The sequence below is a fragment of the Symphalangus syndactylus genome, chromosome 16 (assembly GCF_028878055.3).
Source record: "Symphalangus syndactylus isolate Jambi chromosome 16, NHGRI_mSymSyn1-v2.1_pri, whole genome shotgun sequence".
Lineage (NCBI taxonomy): Eukaryota > Metazoa > Chordata > Mammalia > Primates > Hylobatidae > Symphalangus > Symphalangus syndactylus.
In genome coordinates, this window is record NC_072438.2 from 21,771,248 (window position 1) to 21,793,791 (window position 22,544).

General features: G+C 40.7%; 1 pseudogene; it reads left to right on the top strand.

Moving 5' to 3' along the window:
- LOC129464605 (splicing factor C9orf78-like) overlaps positions 1-17,288 on the top strand; it is a 41,194-nt pseudogene extending 23,906 nt beyond the window's left edge.
- The last annotated feature ends 5,256 nt before the right edge of the window (positions 17,289-22,544 follow it).

Below are 22,544 nucleotides of genomic sequence, written 5' to 3' on the forward strand. Positions count from 1 at the left end.
AGGACAGAAGGAATGGAGGTTGGGCCAGTGCTGGGCATCTCTGAGAGATGACTGTGGACCAGAATCGGAAAGGGTTCACCAATTAACATTCCCTTTGCCTACTACAACACAGTCACGCCAGATAAAAGCTTTTTCTCTCTTAGGTAACTGAGTATGTAAGCAGCCAAGTATATCATGTCAGGCTGATATGGAAGTTCTTATTGCTCTGCCAACGTCAACATGCATTTTTCACCTTGTGGTCTAATACAGTGGTTTAATATACATAGTGGTCTAACACAGAGAGTGGGAGCTTCCACTATCAAGTCCACATTCCAGCCAATAGGAAGTCAAGAAGAGAAAGGGAAGCTAGGCTTATTGTATGCCAAGGGCCTGACTCAGAAGTTACAACTCAGCACTTCTACTCCATATGATTGAGCAGAACATTGACACGTGTCTACACCTAGTTTCAAGAGAAATTAAGAAACCAACTCTTTGGCTGAATGGCCCCATGCTTAGCAAAAATATTTATCATCTGGGAGAAGAGATACTGGGGAAGTAACCAGCCATCTTTGTCTCATAGATGTTTTCCTAGCTACTGCCCAAACTCAGAAAAATAGTGAAATCCCAGAAGTACTTGAGAGTAAATTCAGAAAAAGACACATTTCCATATCTTAGATGCCATCTCAGAACAAGGAGGCAATAGTTGATGTTAAACATATTAGCATTCTGAGGTTGCCTAGAAAATCTCAGCATCCATAAACAACGTTCCCTGTGTGATGCATGTATCATACAATATTTAATGTTTATTCAACTTCTTAATATAATTTTGTGGTGAGAATGTTTGCCCAATATTCCCGAGAGTACTAGGAAGGTAGTGTGTGTGTGGGAGAGGTGCAGTCAGGAGGAGGATTGTATATTTCCATAAAATTAATTACCTAGAAGAAGACATAAAAATTGCACAAATGGAGATGCTTTATGTATAATTAACAGTTCCTATTTTTAAAAAGCCTTCATGATTTTATGTTTGTGTATAAATTTTTTCATGTATATGTATATCTGTGTGTATATATATATATGTGTGTATATATATATATACTCACCTGTACTTAACATGATCCTTGATATAGTCGTGTGATGTAGTTGAGGAAAGCATCATTTCCATTTTATAAAAATGTGGTGATTAGATCTTGAACTTAAAGCCTGAGCCTGTAGTAATAGTAAATGAAACTTCTTGGTGGTGGGAGATGTCTTCAAAGCATAGGAAGATAATTTTTATGTGGAAGGAATGTAAACGTGTGCAGCTAGAGGATGGACTGTAGTGGTTTTAAAACAGGTCTGCAAATTCATTGGCATTTCTCTCATCAAGTGATGGAGTCCAATTCTCCTCCCCTTGAATATGGGCTGACCTTAGTGACTCCATAATACATAGAATGTTGTGGCAGTGACCCATCAAGATTTTCAACATTAGGTCATAAAAGGCTATGTAGTCTCTGCCTCACTCTCTTGCAATGCTCACTCTTAGAAACCAACTGCCATGCTGTGAGGAAGCCCAAGATGCATGGAAAGGATCCAGTATGTGTTCTGGCTACACTTGCTAGCGTGGTCTTAGCCAATAGCCTGCATAAACCAAGAGACATGTGAACCAGCCTTCCTAATGACTTCAGGCACAGACACTGCTGCCTGAGACACCCTGAGTGAGAACCACATAGCTGAGCCCAGTAAACCCTCTAACAAGGAGATGATAATAAAAGATTATTACTCTATATCCGGGAGATTGGGGTGGTTTGTTTCACAGCAATAAAAAATAGAAACATATTTGGAAGCTCAGAAATAGTGGAAGATGTGGAATGCTAGGGATAACATTCATTGACTGTCAAGGTTACACAATTGGCCAAGTGACAGAAGGAGGGTTTGAACCTCCGTTTTATGATATTTATTTCAGATTTTTTTCCCACTTCTCAAAAGTTTCCTTCTTTGAATAGCCATTTAAAACTAGAACTCATTTGAGCTTCATTTACAGTACTTTTGGGATAAATCAAAGGTGTGTTGGATATTGCAAGCAGCAATGGCAAGCATTCTAGAGATTTTGTTTTTCTCACACGTACACCAGGCAACAGAGTGTGCATGCATACACCTTTGTCCTTGCCCTACCTAAGTTACTCTCCTGCCCTTGCTTCAAATCTTTGCTTTCACAAGTCACAAGATATTGGCCTGAAACTTTCTCTCCTTTCCAGGAGGAAGGCTGTTCCTCAACTAGAATTGCATATAATTAGACATACATAGTAAGTACTGTGACCTCAGGCCAAATGCTCTCATCTTTTCAACCATTTCACATATGTCATAGTTTTCAGATTGTTTTTACTTTTTTCTTTGATTTTTTTTATTGTAAAATATATGTAATATTTACCATTTTAATCATTTTTAAATGTGCAATTCAGTAGCATTAATAATATTCACAGCGTTGTACAACTATTACCACTATCCATTTTCTCTCTCTCTTTTTTTTCTGAGATAGAGTCTCTCTCTCTGTCACCCAGGCTGTGATCATAGTTTCCTGTTTGCTGAGTCCTCTTAAAATCTGTGTACACTGCTCCGAGGATTTGATATATAATATGTGCTTAATTATATGTTCAATTAAATTGAAGTCTGACCAGCACCAGGAAAAGCAGGACCAACACTTTCCTCACTTCAGATACTTTTATTAATGCTTTTCCAAATTTCATAAATAATTTAAAGCTGACATCTTAGTGCTGACATGTTGACTATTTATTTTTGTAGGTAAAGCAATAGTCAATAGCCTAATTAATTACTTCACATGCTCTGATGTCTCATCACATAGCAGATGAATTTTTAATCATTTTTGTTATTTATTCATCAAGTGCTTACTTTGTGCTAGGGACTATGCCAACATCTTCACATGTCTGATCTTATGCTATCTTCTCAGATAGAAGAGTAGACAAGAATTATTTTTATTTTCTCAGCATCCCTTTCCCCCGCTTTTTTTTTTGGTAAAAGCATCACAATTTTCCTCTCGTTAAGTACCTTTTCCTCATTGTTTCTGGATGTGTTCATGGCGGGAGTGTTCATCCAGGTTCTCTGCAAGAACTTCGCCAGGCCCTGCCAACACTAGCCAAGGAAGTAGGCACTAATCCAGGTTAATTTGTTCAGACTCTTTCATGAGAACGGAAACTTGAGCAGAGCCTTACAGTGATGGCAGGCACTGGAATTTGAGCATACAGCAGTTATGTGCTCATTAGTTTTTGCAACCACATTCATCACCACTGGATGTGGTACATTTTTAGTACCTAGAGCAATTCCAGGTAATGCAGGCACTCAAAAATACTTGTGGAATGGACAAGCAAATGAATGAACCAATGCTCAGAGTATCTCTGATTCATGTATTGTCCAAAGCCTGGTTATCCAAATCTTTCTTTAATTTGCTGAACTCCAGGAATGTTTCCGTTAAGTTAGGCAGAGTCTGTTTCACCTGTTTTATAGCCAGGATACTCTAAACTGATACAAATGGATGCCATTGACTCCTCTTATTGATAGGGCTTTTTTTTTTTTTTTGTAGTAGTAGGAAAGGAAGTATAGGTATTGCCTATACAATTGACCCTTGAGCAACACAGATTTGAGCTGTGTGGGTCGAGGTACAGGCAGATTTTCTTCTGCCTCTGCCACCCCGAGACAGCAAAGACCAACCGCTCCTCTTCCTCCTCTTCAGACTACTCAACATGGAGACGATGAGGATGAAGACCTTTATGATGATCCACTTCCACTTAGTAAATAGTAAACATTTTTTCTTTATGATTTTGTTAATAACATTTTCCTTTCTCTAGTTTACTTTATTATAAGGATACAGTATATTAATACATATAACATACAAAATATGTGTTAATGGACTGTTTATGTTATTGACAAGGCTCCTGGTTAATAGAAGGCTATTAGTATTTAAGTCTTTGGGGAGACAGAATTTGCATGTGGATTCTGGACTGTGCAGGATTTTGGAGTCAGTGCCCCTAGCCTCCATGTTGTTCAAGGACCAACTGTATCTACTATTTGTTGGAGCCTCTGTCCCACTTGTCCTTGTCATGCATTACCTGATTTGTCCTTCTCTGTTGAATGTTCCATGATTGCACCCTATCAAACATGGATGTTACATACTAAGTTATCTTTTGGGAATCAATGTCGACATAAAAAAGGAAAGAAATGTCAATGTCAAAAAAAAAAAAAAAGAAAAAATCAGCTTGTCCCCAGTATATGTTAGCCTGGAAGCACAATACTCTATTTGACATTTTCAGCGGGGTGTCATGGTGTGGGGGGGGTCTGCCAATATTGGCATTTGAGCTTCCTATTTCTACCCTAGAAGTGGAGATGGAAATCAAACCAAACCAGCAGGCTAGTGTAGCATAGGACAGTGTCATTCACCATTTAGTAAACAATCAAGTACTTATTGTAAATATGGAACTTGCACTGGGGATTGGTCTGGAGCAGATGGGGACAAGTGGAAGCAACAGTGATTGTATTGATTACAGGGAGGGTTACAGAGGCAAGGGCCTGGGCATTTTTTGAGGAAGGAATCATTGGAAGTCATCTGTTCAGTTGGTCTTCAGGAGATCTGAACTCAACAGGTGGTTAGAATTTCTGGTAACAAATAGCCCATTACCAAACACCTCTTTAGGCAGACTGAACACCTCAATATCTCCAAAGATATTTTTTCATAATTTATTCATGCTGTGACCTCCTCCTGAAATGGCTTACTTCATAATCTTTTTCTCTGGGTCTTTCAGGGCCCAACAAAAAAATTTAAAAACTTATATCAGGGGTTTCCTCTTTGATTTCTAAGTAAGCAAATTGCATAGTGCAGGACAGGAGACAAAGGCGCTGGCTTCAGACAGACAACGTTGTGAGCCCAGGCTTAGATGTTTTATATGCTGACATGATAGTTCACTTTCCTTAGTCTCAATTATCCCTTCTATAATATGGGGATGATGGTGATAATAATAATAATACCTTTCAGGGTGATGGCCAGGATTACAGAGGTACTTCTAGTAGCTGCCATATAATGGGACATTGATAATTGATAGCTCTTTTGTGTCAGTGCCACAGTCCAGCATAATTTCATTCCTCAGGATTCCTTTAATGGCATAATATAAGTTGCAGTCATTGTAACTTTTACTAGACTGACCTTGCTTGCTGATTTCTAGCCTCTATCTTAAATCATAGCTGCAGTTACATCTATATGTATCTTAATTTCCCAAGTTCCTAGATGGCAGAGATTAGCTTTAACAGGTATTGTGCAAAGGTACCCAATAAATGAATGCCAAACAAAATAAAAAATAAAGAGAAATATCTTTAAGTGATTTTTAGCTCTACTGGTTTTGTAGTTTTATAAGGTTTTAGCAGGTAAATTAAAGCTTATTTTTATGATTTTTAATTTTGCTTCTATAGAGCACTTCTAATAGATTCTTTTCCATGACATCATTTTTTAATATGCACAAACATCACCTCATTTGATCTCCTTGGTTCCTCTGCAAGGCAGATGTTATTGGCATTTCCTGATTATAGTTTGTGAACTGAGGCACCAAGAGGCAACAGAACTTCCCAGTCATAGCATGGTGTACTGGGAAGCAGGCATGAGAGCTGATGTCTGTGCTCTGGCCTCTCTCCTGAGCTGGGCTGACTCCCTCGAGAAAGTCCTAAGAGATAATGGATGTGAAAATCCTCTATAGATTCCAGAGTGGAATGTGAATGTAGGGGATTATTGCTATTATTTCTAGGGCAGGCAAGCTATAACCTCTTGTGGAACCATTTATCAACCAGGAAATCCTGTTGCTGTTCACTGAATTGTACCCCTGTGACCCAAAAGATAATGTATTTCCCAATGTAGTTAACTTAATACTATTGGCTGACCTGTACCTTGAACTGAGCTGGGTGAGTAATATTTAAATGCGGAGGCTGACAGCTCATAACCCACGGCGGCTTACTCCCCCTGTGGCAAGCTGCTGAGCCAGGGAGGGAAGAACTGTGGAATGCGGGGATGAATAAGGAGGGAGGGATGGTGTTCCTCCAAAAACAACCCATGGCTTAGATTTGTTTTTGATAGTTTGATGAAAGGAACATCTTTGTTCCTTTTGATTATCAAGAGTGCTCCTTGGGCTACCTCCCACAGACACCCTTGGATTGTCAATTTCAGCTGCTCTCACACTGGGTCAGAACCATTCCATGTTGATTTAAAAACCCAGTGGGGGATCATCTGACTGGCATTTGATATCATGGTTCAACAGCCTGCTGGATCCTCCATATGCCTGCAAAAAGGAAAATGCTTGCTGGACACTTCTGAAGGCCAGAGGCACTGGGAGGGGAAGGGAGGGTTTTTTCTGCTTTAATCTCTTAAATACAGAGCTGAAAGTACAACTGAGTCATACAATTAAGAGTATGTTTAAAATAGAAGGGAGTTTAGACATCAATGCAAAGACCCTAATTTTATAGACAAGGAAATGGAGATTCAGAAGGGTGAGCAATTTGCCGCACAACTTGATGCCTAAATTCACCAAATTTAAATGAATGATTCATCTAAATCAGTTAGATGAGACATTTCTTATTCCCAGTTTCCAATTCTTTTTGCTCTATCATGCTGCCAACTACTAAGGGTGACATCTGCCCACGCCCATGTAAAAGTGACCAAAAAGGGCAGTCCTTAGAGAATTATTTTCTCTTTTGTGTTCTAATAACCATCAATCAATCAATGAACAGACATGAGCTTTACTCTGCACCTGACACAGAGCTTGGAGCTGTAAAGGGGAACCTAAGATCTTCTCAGTGAAGTGACAACTTCAAGTCATGCTAAGATAAACCAGGCATGGTGGCTCATGCCTGTAATCCCAGCACTTTGGGAGGCCAAGGCAGGTGGATCACTTGAGGCCAGGAGTTTGAGAACAGCCTGGCCAACAAGGTGAAACTCTGTCTCTAGTAAAAATACAAAAATTAGCCAGGCATGGTGGCAGGTGCCTGTAATCACAGCTGTTCAGGAGGCTGAGGCAGGAGAATTGCTTGAACCCGGGAGATGGAGGATACAGTGAGCCAAGATCACACCACTGCATTCTAGCCTGAGTGACAGAGTGAGATTCTGTCTTAAAAAAAAGATAAAAAATAAAAAACATATTAAGAGAGTGAACAACTACCAGTATAATTGTTGAATAATGGGTGGAACACACTATATTATTTGGGTATTAATTTAGGCCATTGCTTCTCATGTTTTTCAAGGTTGATACAAAACCAAAAAGAGTGCTTTGTTTCTGGACCTTTGGGTAGAGAGGGCAATAACTAATCATGACTGATCCTCCATGGGTTCTGAACCAAGTAAAAAATAGCCCCAGGAACCAGATAATAATTCTAAGGAAGCCAGTTTTATTGCCAGCAAAGCTGCAGTTGGACAGTTGAGCTTGGCACCATGGCTGAAATGGACCATGTTACCCAATGCAGGACCTGGAAAAAGCATATGCCATGGGGGCAGGATGCAGAAGACAGCTCACATGTGACCCTGATGAAGAAAAAGGTGGGAATTAGAGAAGACACAGAGTTTGGGCTCCAGAAAGGGAGAGGGAAAGAAGAAAGAAAGAGATGTGTTGTCCTGTCCCAGTAAGACAAGCCTCATCTCCTCGCGAGAAGTGGAAAGGACAAGGAGAGGATGAACATTCCTATTGCAATGGCCAAGGAAGGATCATGCAGAGAGGAAGAAAGGTTCTCCTATAACTTTAAGAAACAAGAGTGAGTGCAAACAAAATGCAGACACAAAACTATTGAGTAGGTTGTGGAATCTATGCTGCAGAGATGGAGAGAGGATATAGGATCCTCCATTTTTGTTTTTTATTTTAACTTTATTCTTGCCTGTGGTAAAGTACATATAATAGAAAATGTACCATCTTGACCCTTTTTTAGTGTACAGTTGACTAGAATTAAGTATATTTCCATTGTTGTGCAACCAATCTCCAGAATTTTTTCATCTTGCAAAAGTGAAACTCTGTATTTATTAAACACTAATTCCCCATTCCTCATTTTCCTTAGCCCTGGTAACCATCAGGTCTCTATGAATTTGACCACTCTATGTACCTCTTATAAGTGTAATCACACAGTATTTGTTTTTTTGTGACTGACTTATTTCACTTAGTGTAATGTCCTCAAGTTTCATACATTTTTTAGCGCGTGTCAGAATTTTCTTCTTATTTGAGGTGGAATAAAACCACATTGCATGAATATGCCACATTTGGTTAATCCATTCATCCATCAGTGGACATGTGGGTTGCTTCCACCTTTTGGCCATTGTGAATAACACTGTTAGAAACATGGGAACATAGGTATACAAATATCTCTTCAGATCCTACTTCCAATTATCTTGGATATGTACCCAGAAATTGAACTGTTGGATCAAGTCCCCACAATTTTGACAAAAAGCTTGATGTTCTCAAAAGATTAAGTAGAATTTGGAGACCAGAAATCTACAGATTTGCAGAGTAAGAATGGATGTGCTCTGCTTTCCCAGGGGATGAGCGACCAGGTTTTATTTATTTATTTTTTTGAGACAAGGTCTCACTCTGTTGCCCAGGCTGGAGAGCAGTGACATGATCTCAGCTCACTGCAACCTCTGCCTCCTGGGTTCAAGTGATTCTTGTGCCTCAGCCTCCCAAGTAGCTGGGAATACAGGCGCATGCCACCATGCTCAGCTAATTTTTGTGTTTTTAGTAGAGATGGGGTTTCGCCATTTTGGCCGGGCTGGTCTCAAACTCTGAGCTCAAAGGATCCACCCACCTCAGCCTCCCAAAGTGCTGGAATTACAGGCGTGAACCACCATGCCGGCTGTGACAAGGTTTTAAATAGCAGTAAGGAAGGGTTAGGGAGGCAGTATGGTCCTTACTAAGGAGTAGCCTCCAGAGGCTATGAAAAGAGCCTGTGGCCTTGGCTGGTATGAGAGTAGGAGGGAGAAGGATTCCTGCCTCTCTTCAGATGGCAAGGGATGAAAATGTGGTGAGGACTCAAATTTGTACCCAGGAGTGTGTTTTGTTTTTAATTCTTATTCTAAGTAGGGTATACATTTGCTTGTAAGTGAAGGGTAGGGATAGAGGATGTAAAATATCTTTTGTTTAACACAGAGAAAGGAGGGGCGCAGGATGGTTCTAAAGATTCCACAATGCACAGGATACCCCCACAGCAAGACTGAAAAAAGTGGGATTTGTTATGTGTTCTGCTGAAGGTAGAGTCTAATTTCCTTTTTACAAATACCTGCTAAGATGCCTATTCCTGTCTTATTTTATTGATTAGGTATGTGAGAGGTGGCTGTCCTGAATGATTTAACTGACTGCCCAGAGATTTAGTGCTAAGATCACGTGTCCTGACTCCTAAGATTATTTCCTGTTGTTTGCACCTTAAAGGGTCAGATAAAAAGAGGTCACTGAGGATCGAAGTTACCAATAAAGAAGGAGAAAGAATGAGTATGTATCCTGTGCTCGCTGTTCTGGGTGAGCACTGTTCTGGGACCAGCTCTTTACTGCAGTTTGGTAAATTGAAATTCAGAAAACCAAATAGCTTGTGAAAGGTCCTGTTTGAACTCAGTCATACATTCAACTTGGCTCTCATCTTTAAAACTCACTGCTCCTTTTTAGAAAATGAGTGATTAAAAAATTAGTTCAAAAGCTTCAATAATAAGACAGTAATATCTAGACACTCCAGTCTTCTATTTATTCACTGAAAATAGTATTTTGAGTGCCTACTCTGTATCACATGCTGTGCTACGGGCTGAAGGTACACTGGTCCTCTAGACACACTCTCAGATCAGTTGAGCAGAGTGAGGCAGGTTACTAAAATGCCGTTGTCTTACACTCCAAATATCCCATAGACACCGTGTGTTTGTGTGTAATTGTGTGTGTGTGTGTAAGACAGCTCCCTCATGTGTTGATGACTGAGCACTGTTTGCTTCTTTTCTTCAGCTGTTTACCTGCAACCTCTTGATCTCAGGCATTTTGACATGAGTCTGTGAGGATGATCAAGGGACAATTCTGAGTGCAGCATCGTATTAGGCAGCAGAGTTGCTGTGGCTCGATAAAACTTGTGTGCTTGTGTCCCTTCCCTGAAACTGAGTGCTTTCCCTTAGGGGAATAGGGGAGTGAAAAAGAAAACAAACATTCTTTCTTTACTCATTACATTTTACTTCTGGTCACCAAAATGTGTAGGTTTTTTCTCACCCACAGTAAGGAATTCTCTTCTTCTCAATGGGCACTGATTGTGTCCTAATTTAACTCAATTCTGATGCTATCTCTAGATAGCATCAGATTCCACCAAAAGGGGTAAGCTTCACAACACTGCACTCCATTTCAGATGCCAGTCTCAAGTAGTGGAGCCCCAGGTTATCCACAGCTCCTGTTTAACTTGGCTATGAATGAAACTAAAATATTGCACCCCAAAATATACTGCTTTGACATATTTTGAGATGGCTGTTCAGAGAATATGCAACCAGAGGGATCTCTGAAAGAGCTGTCTTTCGTAGGGGGGATTAGCATCTGGAGAAAATATCTGCATTGATGCTGCCAGGCTTTCTTTGAGGTCCTCCCTTTTCCAGGTCCAGAAGACATTAGCCGAGAGCCTGACACTTTTAAAGGTCTCAAAGACACATTTACCAACTATTCTCTTTGAGGGCTGCTACCTGTGAGGTTTCACCTACATAACAAAACCACCTTTGCTAGCCAGGCCTCTCTTTTCTCCTTCCCATAACCTGTATTGTTATTATTACTCAATTTACCACCATAACCTGTTTTTGGCCATGCTTCAAGCCTCCATTCTTTCTGTAACCTCAAGATGGTAGATAAGCCTCTGTAACCAATTGCGGGGTTGGGGTAATCATTCTGTGATTCTTCTCCCTGCATGTTAATAAATGTGTATGCCATTTATCCTAATAATCTGCCTTTGTAATGTTAATGGAAAACACAAACTCTGTAAAAATATTTTTTAAATGTTAATTCTGAAACAATAAGAATGACCACAGGCCTGGGAAGCAGGGTCCTCAGGCTCAGGGAGTACTGAGAAAGTGTGTCCAAGGCTGTTGGATTACAGTTTGGTTTTATACCTTTTAGGAAGGTAAGAGTTATAGGAAAATATATAAATCAATATGTGGAGGATATATATTGGTTCAACCAAGAAGATGGGATGTCTTGAAGTGGGGGCTTACACCTTATAGGTTCAGAGATTCTTTGATTTGCAGTTGGTTAAAGGAATAAGGCTCTGTCTAAAACTTGGAATCAGCAGAAAGGAATGTCTTAAGATAAGGATTTATGTAGCAAGGGTGATGGCCTGTGGGTGTGACTTAACCCTTACCTTGTGTGGCCTTAGGTCTTGTTTATAATTTGGTATCTTATTGCTACAAATAGTCTTTTTGTCAGCCTTATCATCTCTATTTTAACATCAATGCTGGTCAGTTATTATGTCTAAACTCCAAAAAGGAAGAGGTACAATGACACATGTCCAACCTCCTTTCTCTTTATGGCCAGTAACTCAATTTTTTAACATTTCTTTGGAGTCCCCTTGGCCAAAAGGGTGTCTGTTCAGTTGGTGGGGGGCTTAGGATTCTATTTTTAATTTACAATCCATTGACTTTTAGTGAATCTTCAGAGAGCAAAGGGGAAGGTTTCTCTTAACCCCTAGAGCTCCCAATCAGAGGTTCCCATGATGCCCTCCTTGTGTTCAGTCATTTGCTAGAACAGCTCACAGAACTCATGAAAACACAACATATTGGATTACCAGTTTATTACCAAAAAATACAACTCAGGAACAGCCAGATGAGGGGATGTGTAGGGCAAGGGGTACGGAAGGTGTGTGGAGTTTCTGTGCCCTCTCAGAGCAAGGCTACCCTCCTGCACCTCCACGTGGTCACTAAATGGAAGTTCTGTGAACCTCTTTCTTTTGTCTCTTTCTTGTGGGTTTTTTGGAGAATGCATTACACAGGCATAATTTATTAAACCATTGGCTATTAGTGATCAATTCAACCTTCAACCCATCTTCCCTCTCCAGAGGTCAGAGGGTGGGGCTGGAAGTTCCAACCCTGTAATTATGTGGTTGGTTCTCCTGGCAACCAGACCCCATCCTGTAGTTGTCTCTGGGTTTCCAATAATCACCATATTCACATAAGCTCAGGTGTGTGTGAAAGGAGTTTGTAATAAATAACAGTTGACTCTACTCTCACCTTTACTGCTCAGCTCACTTAGGAAATTCCAAGGGTTTTAGGAGCTCTGTACCAGGAACTGGATGAAGACCAAATACATACTCCTTTTTATAAATCACAATATCCTATGGAGTATTGAGGTTAAGCACATGGACTTGCTGATCAGACAGACCTGGGTTTAAATCCCCCATTTACTACCTATTTGGATTTGAACAAATGGCTTAACTTCATTGAGTCTCTGTGAAACTGTCTTTGCAAAGATCATGACAGTGGGGGAAATCTCGCATGGCTGACTCCATTTTGCCTCTAGCCTCACAGCCTGGCTGTCTTCACTTATTGCTGGACACAGGTCAAGCTAACTACAGGAGAAATTTAGTTTATAATGTAACTTTGAAGCAAGGATAATAGCAGCCCCTCCTTAAAACTGATCCCCTCTTTCTCTGGGGGCTAAAACCACCTCTGTAAGACTAATAAAAGGCTACTAGATTGGGATTATGGGAGGAGCCCGAATCCTGCTAAAATGTAGTGATAGTTTCCATAATCCCTTACTGACCAGGGGTCATGTGGCCAGAGGTCACAAGATTTGTGACTTCTCCAATCGTTACTATAAATAGCATCACTGTTGGGGAACCTAAGATTGATCTTTGAGCTATTTTTCAGACATTTGCATTATATCAACTGCTGACCCCACCTAGATTTGTGACTCATGATTCAACTTATCTTGTGGCTTCCCAACCCAGAAGCAGACTCAGTGCAGGAGGACTGTTTTCCATGCCTGTATGATTGCACCCCCAACCAATCAGCAGCATCCATCCCCCACACCCCTGCCCACCAAACTATCCTTGAAAAACCCTAACCTCTGAGCCTTCAGGGAGACTGATTTGAGTTAAAACTCTAGTTGCTTCGTGTGGCTGGACTCACATTAATTAAACTCTTTACTGCAATACAACGGTCACAGTGAATTGATTTGTTCTGTGCAGTCGTCAAGAAGAACCTGTTGGGTGATTACATCTGCTTCTTCATATGTAACGCAGAGATGTTCAGACTTAAGACCATGTCAAGACACTTATGGGAGGCCTAAATGAAGTGATGTAAGAAGCATTCCACTCCAGAGTAACTTGCATTGACACCATGGGGCCTGAGGTGGGCAAGGAATAAAATGCTTAACAGAAATAGTACAAATACAAATACCAGGGCCTTTAGCAGCAGTTTCATTCTCTGAGCCAACAGGGGAAGGGGCAGATGGAACCAGCCGTGGGCATGAGAGATGAGAATGAAGTGTCCAAGGGATCTTCAAGGACAGCAGAGGCATTGCGTAGGGGCAGCCTGAGCAAGTCCACATTAGAAACCTTCTTGAGACTGTCCAGAGGGTAGGGGACACACTTTCAGTCAAGTCTTGTCTTTCAGCATGATGAGTGAGCCAGAAAAACAGTGATGTCTTTTTTTACCCCTAGGCCAGGGAAACCACAGTAAACATACGCAGCATGTTATGGCTGACTGAGAGTCAATGCTAGCAATTTCAGACAGACCCAATGTTATAAATTGACCCAAGGCTATTTCAGGGGCCCTGGGATAACAGTGGTGGAAAGTGCCCACAGACAGATGGGCAATGGCTTCAAATATTAGTTTCAACACTAAGTAGCATATTTGGAAAGTCACGTAACCTCTGAGCCTCAGTTTCCTCATCTACAAATTGGAGAAAATACTGTTTCATATGGTGGCTGTGGGTCTTAAATATAATCGAGTTTCCAAAAGCAGTTTCCAAACTGTCAATCCCTGTGCAGATTTGAGAGGTTGTTATGTTATTTCTAAGTAGGCAGTGCTACTGTGGATTTTAGTTTAGTGGAAAGAAATTCTACTAGTTCATGCTCTACATGGTAGAATCTTTGAACCTTATATTCTCATTCATCAAACGCCTTAAACTGTGGAGGTGCCTAGAGTGGCAGAAACAGAAAAATCTATCATCTAATTCAAAGCATCGTTTTCTTTGTAGCTCACTGGAAAGGGAGTGGAGAGCACTTCTTTTGTTGGGTTTGCTTAATTCAAGAGGGAAAAAGAAAGTTGCAAATGAGAAATGCAAATCTAGGAAGACATCCAGCCTCATGCCTGGCTTTAATAATTGCTCAAATAAGAAACTCTAGTATCCATCCATACCTCTCCACACATTCACTCACATATTTAGGGTCTAAGTTTGTGTTCAGTGTCACTGATGGAAAGATCCACCTTGGACTTATTCTATCACTGCTTTCTGTTTATTTTTCATTATTTTATCACTATTTGTTTTACTTCATTTGGGCTGCTATTACAAACTACCATAGAATGGGTGGTTTATAAAAAACAGAAATTTATTGCTTACAGTTTGGAAGGCTGTGAAGTCCAAGATCAAGGTGAGTGCAGATTCGGTGCCTGGGATGGTCCATTTCCATCAGGGCATCCTTCTGATTCACAGACGGCTATCTCCTTGCTGTGACCTCACATGGCGAAAGGGGAAGGGAGTTCTTTGGGGCTTATTTTATAATGGCACTAATCCCATTTGTGAGTATAGATGCTAATCTACCTCTAAAACCTACCTCCAAATACTATCACATCTATATTATGTCCACCCACATTTGGGATTATGTTTTAACGTATGAATTTCGGAGGCACATAAACAGTCTATAGAACTATTTGAAATTATCTTACTGTTTTATTTATTTGTTTGGTTGATTACTATACTGTTGCCTAGTGAGGAGAATGTGGAATGATCCCTAAGGTAGAGCAGGAAGCTGTCAAGAGAGGGGAAAAGGTGAAGGATTCCTGGAGGCTGCTCAGCAATCCATCTAAGAGAAAATGCAAAAGAACCTGTTAAAGATCTTTCCCTACACTGGTGGCCTGGGGAACAACTCACATTTGGAGAATTGAAGAAATCTGAAAACGCAAGCATATTAAGCCCTTTTTTCCCCAAATCACTTAAAGTATCTAATACTTATTAAATATTTATATGTGCATGTATTAGGCATTGGGCTCAACACTCTACCCACATTATTCCATTGAGTTTTCACAGCAAATGTGTCCTATTGTATTCCCATTTTACACACAGAAAAACTGAGGCTCAGGGAATTGAATGGACTTGCCCAGAGTGTTAAGTGGTGGATCTGGGAAGGGAGGCCAGTGAGCCTGACTCAGAATTTGGTGCTTTAAACTATCATTGGCAATTGCACATGAATTGTCTACCTTTTCTGACAGCTTCATAGAGACATGTAAAAATATTGGTGCTCCTCATGGATCTATCTTGAGCCCACTTTTATTATTCTTACCTTACACACTTACAGGGGGGTTGATCTGTTATTTCTTCAGCATCAAATTCCATGTTTATGTTTTTCAGCTTCATATTTCTGTATCCAGCTATCTGCAGCTGTCTTTATCTGCTTCCCTATTTAAACTTCAACTCAACATATTCACAACTGAATTTACTCCTTTTTCTCCAAATCTTCGTTCCCTCAAATATTCCCTGCCATAGTCGAATGATGCCCTCAACCAGCCAGTTGCCCCAGGGGGAACCTGAAAATTATCCCTAAAACCAGCTGTGTTAGGCTGTTCTTGCATTGCTATGAAGAAATGTCTGAGACTGGGTAATTTATAAAGAAAAGAGATTTAATTGGCTCACAATTCTGTAGGCTGTACAGGAAGCATGATGCTGGCATTTGATTGGCTTCTGGGGAGGCCTCAGGAGGCTTGCAATCATGGTGGAAGGCAAAGGAGGAGCAGGCATGTCTCATGGCAAAATTAAGAAGCTAGCAAAGTTGTGGGAGGGGTTGCCACACACTTTTAAATGACCAGATCTTGAAAGAACTCACTATCAAAAAGATAGCACCAAGCCATGAGAGATCTGCCCCCATGATCCAAACAACTCCCACCAGGCCCTACCTCCAGCATTGGGGATTACAATTCAACATGAGATTTGGGTGGGATAAATATACAGATTGTATCACCTCCCTCCCTCCCCATATCTTGGAATGTGTTCTTCTTTAGTCTTGCGCCACTATATTTTGTCCATTCTGGTTGACATTGCCTGTTTATTATTTTTCATCATTGCAGCTGTTTTTAAACTGTTTTTCTTATCTTTATTATCAGCCTCACAAGTCTACCTCACTTAGAGCTACTAGAAGTTGTTTTATCAAAAATTCATACTTAAATGCAAACCTCAAGGCACAGTGGCACTGTGGCTGGACCACAGGGCTGGTGCCACCATGCTGGTCACCAGGAAGACTTTCTGTTGGCACTGGGATGACTGAGAGTCAGAGGAAGATGAAGATGACACAGAGGAGGTTCAATTAAAACTGGAATAGACCAGAGAAGTACATAATATAAGGAAGAGATTCAACGGGTGCTGTGGCCCTGCTGTTGGGAAAGAAGTTACAAGAAGAGACCACTCAAATCCCTTTCAGATGAAGACAGGTGATGTGGATATGAAGAAACTGAAGGAAAAGAGCAAAGATAAAATCAGTAAAGAGGAAGACTTTCACTTGGGGACATCATTTTCTGCAGAAACAAACTGAAGGGATGAGGATGCAGACATGATGAAGTACACTGAGACAGAGCTAAAGAAGAGGAAAGGGATCGTGGAACACGAGGAACAGAAAGTCAAGCCAAGGAATGCAGAGGATTGTCTTTATGAACTTCCAGAAAACATCCACATTTCCTCAGCAAAGAAGAACAAGAAGATGTTTGCCAACCAGATGCTGAGTGGCATTTCTGAGTTGGACCTTGGCATCAATGCTAGATAAAAACTATCATTTCTTCAGAGGATGCCAAGGTCCATCTGCTGGCAGAGTAGCAGAATAAGAAAAAAGACAGTAAGCTATCCTTCATGCCTACCAACATGGCTGTGAATTATGTGCAGCAGAACAGATTTTATCATGAGGAGCTCAATGTTCCCATACAGAGAAACACAGAAGAACCCAAAACCAGACTCTTGAGGGTAGGCGACACAGAGAAGCTAGGCGACACAGAGAAGGCAGAGGCTGAGATGTCCCCTCCTAACCACAAGCATCCTGATAAGCAGAAGGCCGCTGATGACTATCGTTATAAAAAGGTCAAGAAGATGAACAGGCAGTACTGAGCTGTGCAGAATGGGATGTAACTATTGCCTTCCTCTCCCTCTCTCCATTCCTCCCATGAAAAATAGCTTCCTGGACTGAGAATGTTCAGTTGCTAGCAGAGAGTTCCAGAAACAGACTCTATTAGGCCTGCTGCTTACCTGTTGGATTTTTTAAGCACTGAACTGGTAACTTTTTGAAATAAAGCAATGCATAATGTCTCATTTGGGGTCAAACTCTATTTTTGTGAACATTATTAAATCTTGTTTGTAAATACATTGACTTTCTCTTAATATTTGCTCCAGGTCAAGAAGAAACAACTCTGTATTCCTAGTGTGATAATATCCTTTAGATTGTGCTTTTATTATTATATACGCAATCATGTCTTCTAATTTCACATATTTGGAATGGGGTCAGAAATGCATTCTTTATTAATTAGAGTGGATCCAGTTGACAGAAAAATCTAGGATGAGATCACAAGGATACTGGTGTTTTCTGACTTTCAGAAAATTACCTGTTGCTTTTCATTAAAAAGAACAAAGCAAAAACAAGAAAAATATCAAATGCGAACCTCGTTGTATTACTTCTATATGATTTCTTCTTACTCTGAATTCCTATAGCCTCTTAGCCCTTTACAGATATTTTCCTACTTTATAGTTTAAGAAATACCACCTGTGTATCTTGTCTCTTTCTTTCTTCTTTTCCTCTCTCATATCTTTTCCTTGTGCCTTCCATGAATTTTCTGTAGCCTCTTCTATTTTTTTCTTTTAACTTCTATTTCAGTTTTAGGGGTACATGTGCAGGTTTGTTATATGGGTAAACTCATGTCATGGAATTTTGTTGTGCTGATTATTTCATCATCCAGGTGCTAAGCATAGTGCCCTATAGGTATTTTTTCTGATTCTCTCCCTCCTGCCCTGTCCACCCTCAAGTAGGCCCAAGAGTCTATTGTTCTCATTTTTGTGTCCAAATATTCTTATTGTTTATCTCTCACTTTTAAGTCAGAACATGCAGGATTTGGTTTTCTGATCTTGCATTAGTTTGCTAAGGATAATGGTCTTTAGCTGCATACATGTTGCTGCAAAGAACGTGATCTCATTCTTTTTTTATGGCTGCATAGTATTCAATGGTGTATACATACCACATTTTCTTTATTTAGTCTACCATTGATGGGCATTTAGGATGATTCCACAACTTTCCTATTGTGAATAGTATGTAGCCTCTTCTTTATGCTAGACTGTGAAATTGACATTATAAGAAGATTTATACCATCACACCAGTTAGAATGGCGATCATTAAAAAGTCAGGAAACAACAGATGCTAGAGAGAATGTAGAGAAATAGGAACACTTTTACACTGTTGGTGGGACTGTAAACTAGCTCAACCATTGTGGAAGACAGTGTGGTGATTCCTCAAGGATCTAGAACTGGAAATACCATTTGACCCAGCCATCCCATTACTGGGCATGTACCCAAAGGAATATAAATCATGCTGCTATAAAGACACATGCACCCGTATGTTTATTGCAGCACTATTCACAATAGCAAAGACTTGGAACCAACCCAAATGTCCATCAATGATAGACTGGATTAAGAAAATGTGGCACATATACACCGTGGAATACTATGCAGCCATAAGAAAGGATGAGTTCATGTCCTTTGTAGGGACATGGATAAAGCTGGAAACCATCATTCTGAGCAAACTATCACAAGGACAGAAAACCAAACACCACATGTTCTCACTCACTCATAGGTGGGAACTGAACAATGAGAACACTTGGACACAGGGTAGGGAACATCACACACCAGGGCCTGTTGTGGGGTGGGGGTAGAGGGGAGGGATAGCATTAGGAGATATACCTAATGTAAATGACGAGTTAATGGGTGCAGCACACCAACATGGCACATGTATACATATGTAACAAACCTGCTTGTTGTGCACCTGTACCCTAGAACTTAAAGTATAATAAAAAAAAAAAGTGTTGGGATTACAGGCATGAGCCAACACACCCCCCTAAAAAAACTAGACATTAGCATCATCTCCTCTTCTCATTTCAAGATTAAAAAAACAAAACAGCCAGAAAAAAATTTATAATCCAAAAAATATTTTCACGTACATCATCTAATTTATTTCCCACATTACTGTCAACAGGCAGACAGAATTATCTCTATCTTTACAAGTGGAGACAGGCACTCAAATAAGTCAAGTGCATTGCCCAAATCCATAGAACCAAGAAGGACCATCCCTTGCACTGGGCTCTCCACTCTTAAGCCTGTAATTGTTCTGCTCTGCAGCACTGTTCTTTGAAGCAGGCACCCCTCATACTTTACACCTGCATTCACCATTCCAACACGTCATGATGCATTGTCAGTACATAGAGATCTCTGATTCAATCTAATCAGGACAAGCGATGTTCAACCAAAGTCTTTTGGGGGCAGAAACACATGGTATAATAGAGAGGAATCTACCAGCTGCAAACATTTAACATTTCTGAGGCGTCAGTATGCTTTACCCAATGAAGAAAGCCCTTTCATTGTCCTGGCTACTGGGCTAAGTGAAAGTCAGTGATCAGGGCTTCTCTTGTGGTTGTGGGTCTGTGTGACTCACTAGTCATGAATACCACAAAAGCAAGTGCTGCTCCTCATTCTTTCTTGTGTCTTTACTACCCAACAGAGACATGATTGTTCAATATTTATCTATTATAGGGATTATGCTTAGGGATTTCGAAGTAGATGGGAACTTAGGATCTTTGCAGACCAGGGTTCCTAAACTCCAGTCATCTGTGTAATAAATGCATACAGTAGATCTTTGTAATATATTATACATGTTTGCACATGTGAGTCCTATTTTTACTTTCATTTATTATTTATTGACTCTTTATTATTCATTGACTATTATTACCATCCCTGGTTTTACAGGTAAAGAAATTGAAACTTAAAGTAATTAGGGGACTTGCCCAAGTCTCCTAGGACTGGAATTAGTTAAGAATTAGTGTCAGAACTGAATTTGAACATAAGCAGTCAGATTGTAGATTCGGGGGTGTGTAGCCAGCCCTTCCTGCCCTCATATCTAAGGCTTTTTCTGCTTCTTGGGCAAAGGAGCCTTGCTGTAAGGATACTGCGGATGGGGAGATAACAAGGTGCCTGCAGCCCTTCGTGAGGGGAATGCCAGAAGCCTTGTGGAGGATGTTTCTGCAGTGCCTCCTGAACAGAAGGAGGGAGCTCAGGAGAGAAAAATCAGAAGAGTCTTCCTGGACCCAAGCTGGGAAGATGGTGGTGCCCAGGAGAGGAAGGGAAGCCAGACACATTTCTCTCTGAACTGAGCTAACACTGGCCATACAGTTCAAGTCTCTGTTTCCAAAGGAAAAGATATAATGCCCTCTTAAAACTGTTCTGCCTTCCGCACCAAAACGAAGGTCAGCAAGAGAGAAGTAGCATCCAAGATGCTAATGAAAGAAAACCCCAATGACTGCAGAAGCAATTTAAAGATTTGCCCGGATTTGTTTAGGCCCCCCTGGCTGTGCCTTCTACTTGCAATTTCTCCTCAGCAGCCTGGATGGGGAGATAAATACATTTTTTAAAAGTCCAACATTCAGGCACTTTTGAAACTAGGGAAAGCGGAACCTGGGAGGCTTAAAATATTAATCATGTATCCAGGCTTGCCAGAGAAAAGAGGATGGCGTTCTGCAGGTGTAATACAGAGAGAAAATCCCCTCCAGGAACGAGTGATACGAAGGTGGATTTCACTCATGTGTGCACCAGACACAGACGGAAAGCTTGATTCATACTTAATGCAGACCTAGATTCAAAGGCCCCCTCCTTAAAGGGAAAGCTGCTGGCCAGAAGCGTTCCTTCAGGACACTCTGAGACCTCATTAGACTATCATTAAACAGCCAACGAGGATCTGCTGCAGCAATAGGCTGAGTCCAGAAATGCAGATGAAAGGCTTTAGGAATGTTGGATTAAAAAACAAAGCAGGAACATTCAGAGGTAAGAGTTTAATGGCAGGATTCCCAAGTTCCTCGTCCACAGCCTAGGAAAGATCATCATCAGAACTCACCAGGTAGTGATTCCACTCGTGCATCTCCTTTGAACCCTAGGAGGTGGACTTGGCAGGAGTCATTTTTATTAACCAGGAGTCCCTGGGCCTATCATCTGTTCCTCCCCAGGGCTCCCTCTCAAGCCAAATCTGCTTCCTGTACTCATTGCGGTTTCTTATCACCAGCCACAGAGATTCTGTTTCTTCCTGATCCTGAAAATGGCTGCCACACACCAGTTTACTTTCTTTGCGCACGAGTTAGAAGTCTATTCAGATCCCTGTGTTTATGCTGCTGAGGACGAGCCTGCAAGGTCTTTTTAGATTTAAGAATTTTAAAGCTACGAAAATAGTGAAAGTAGCAACAGTGAGGAAACAACCAGGGTTCTAGAATTTTAGAGTTCTTAGAGTTTAGTTATTGGTCGTTAGATTCTGTCTTCTTTCTGGATGTTCCTGGAAGTCTCAAGAACTCAACATTCTGTTTTTATTTCTAAAGTTGTATGTAATTTTATTTTACCTGTTCCTCTCATAACTTGTACTTTATTCTTGAAGTAGAATAAGCAGTTTGCTCTTCTTTGACCTTGCCCACAGCCTGTTCAAACTTCTACATCCTTTTTTTTTCTCTCTCCCTGCTTTCAATGCCTGTGCCTGAAATGCGGAAACATTCTTCTCTTGATGAAGCCTTCCTCCACCTCCTGCCTTTCTCATTCTCCTAGAAGAACCTATAAGCACTTTCCATGAGAAAGTCCTGAGCAGGTGCTCACCCCCACCTAGGAACAACTATACTCTTCAGAAGTGGAACTTTAATCACCAGGACCTAACATGATTTCTTGCACACAGTAGGTGTCTATTTGTGAAGTGGTCAGTGGAGTATGCCTTTGTATAATTTTCAAGTTCTTTTATGACTGCAAAGTGACTGGGTCTTGTTGAAACAGCTTTAGACTTAGGGACTCAGGTTTGTGTTTCAGATCTGTCATCCACTGGCTGAGTGGTGGTGGATGCTTTCCTCCAGTTTTCTGAGCCTTAGTTTGCTCACTTATAAAGTGAGATCAATAACACCTGCATCACAGTTGTTTTGTTTGTTTTGTGCTTTTCTGCATTAGATTTTTTTTTCCTTAGCAAAAACATTTTCAGAGGAAATAGGGAGCACATTTTGGAAGATACTCCTAGAAACTGTATTTATTTGTGTTAAGTTCTAAGACTGGCTCTGGTCTTCAGTTCGTTTGAAGTTTCAAAGAAGAGAC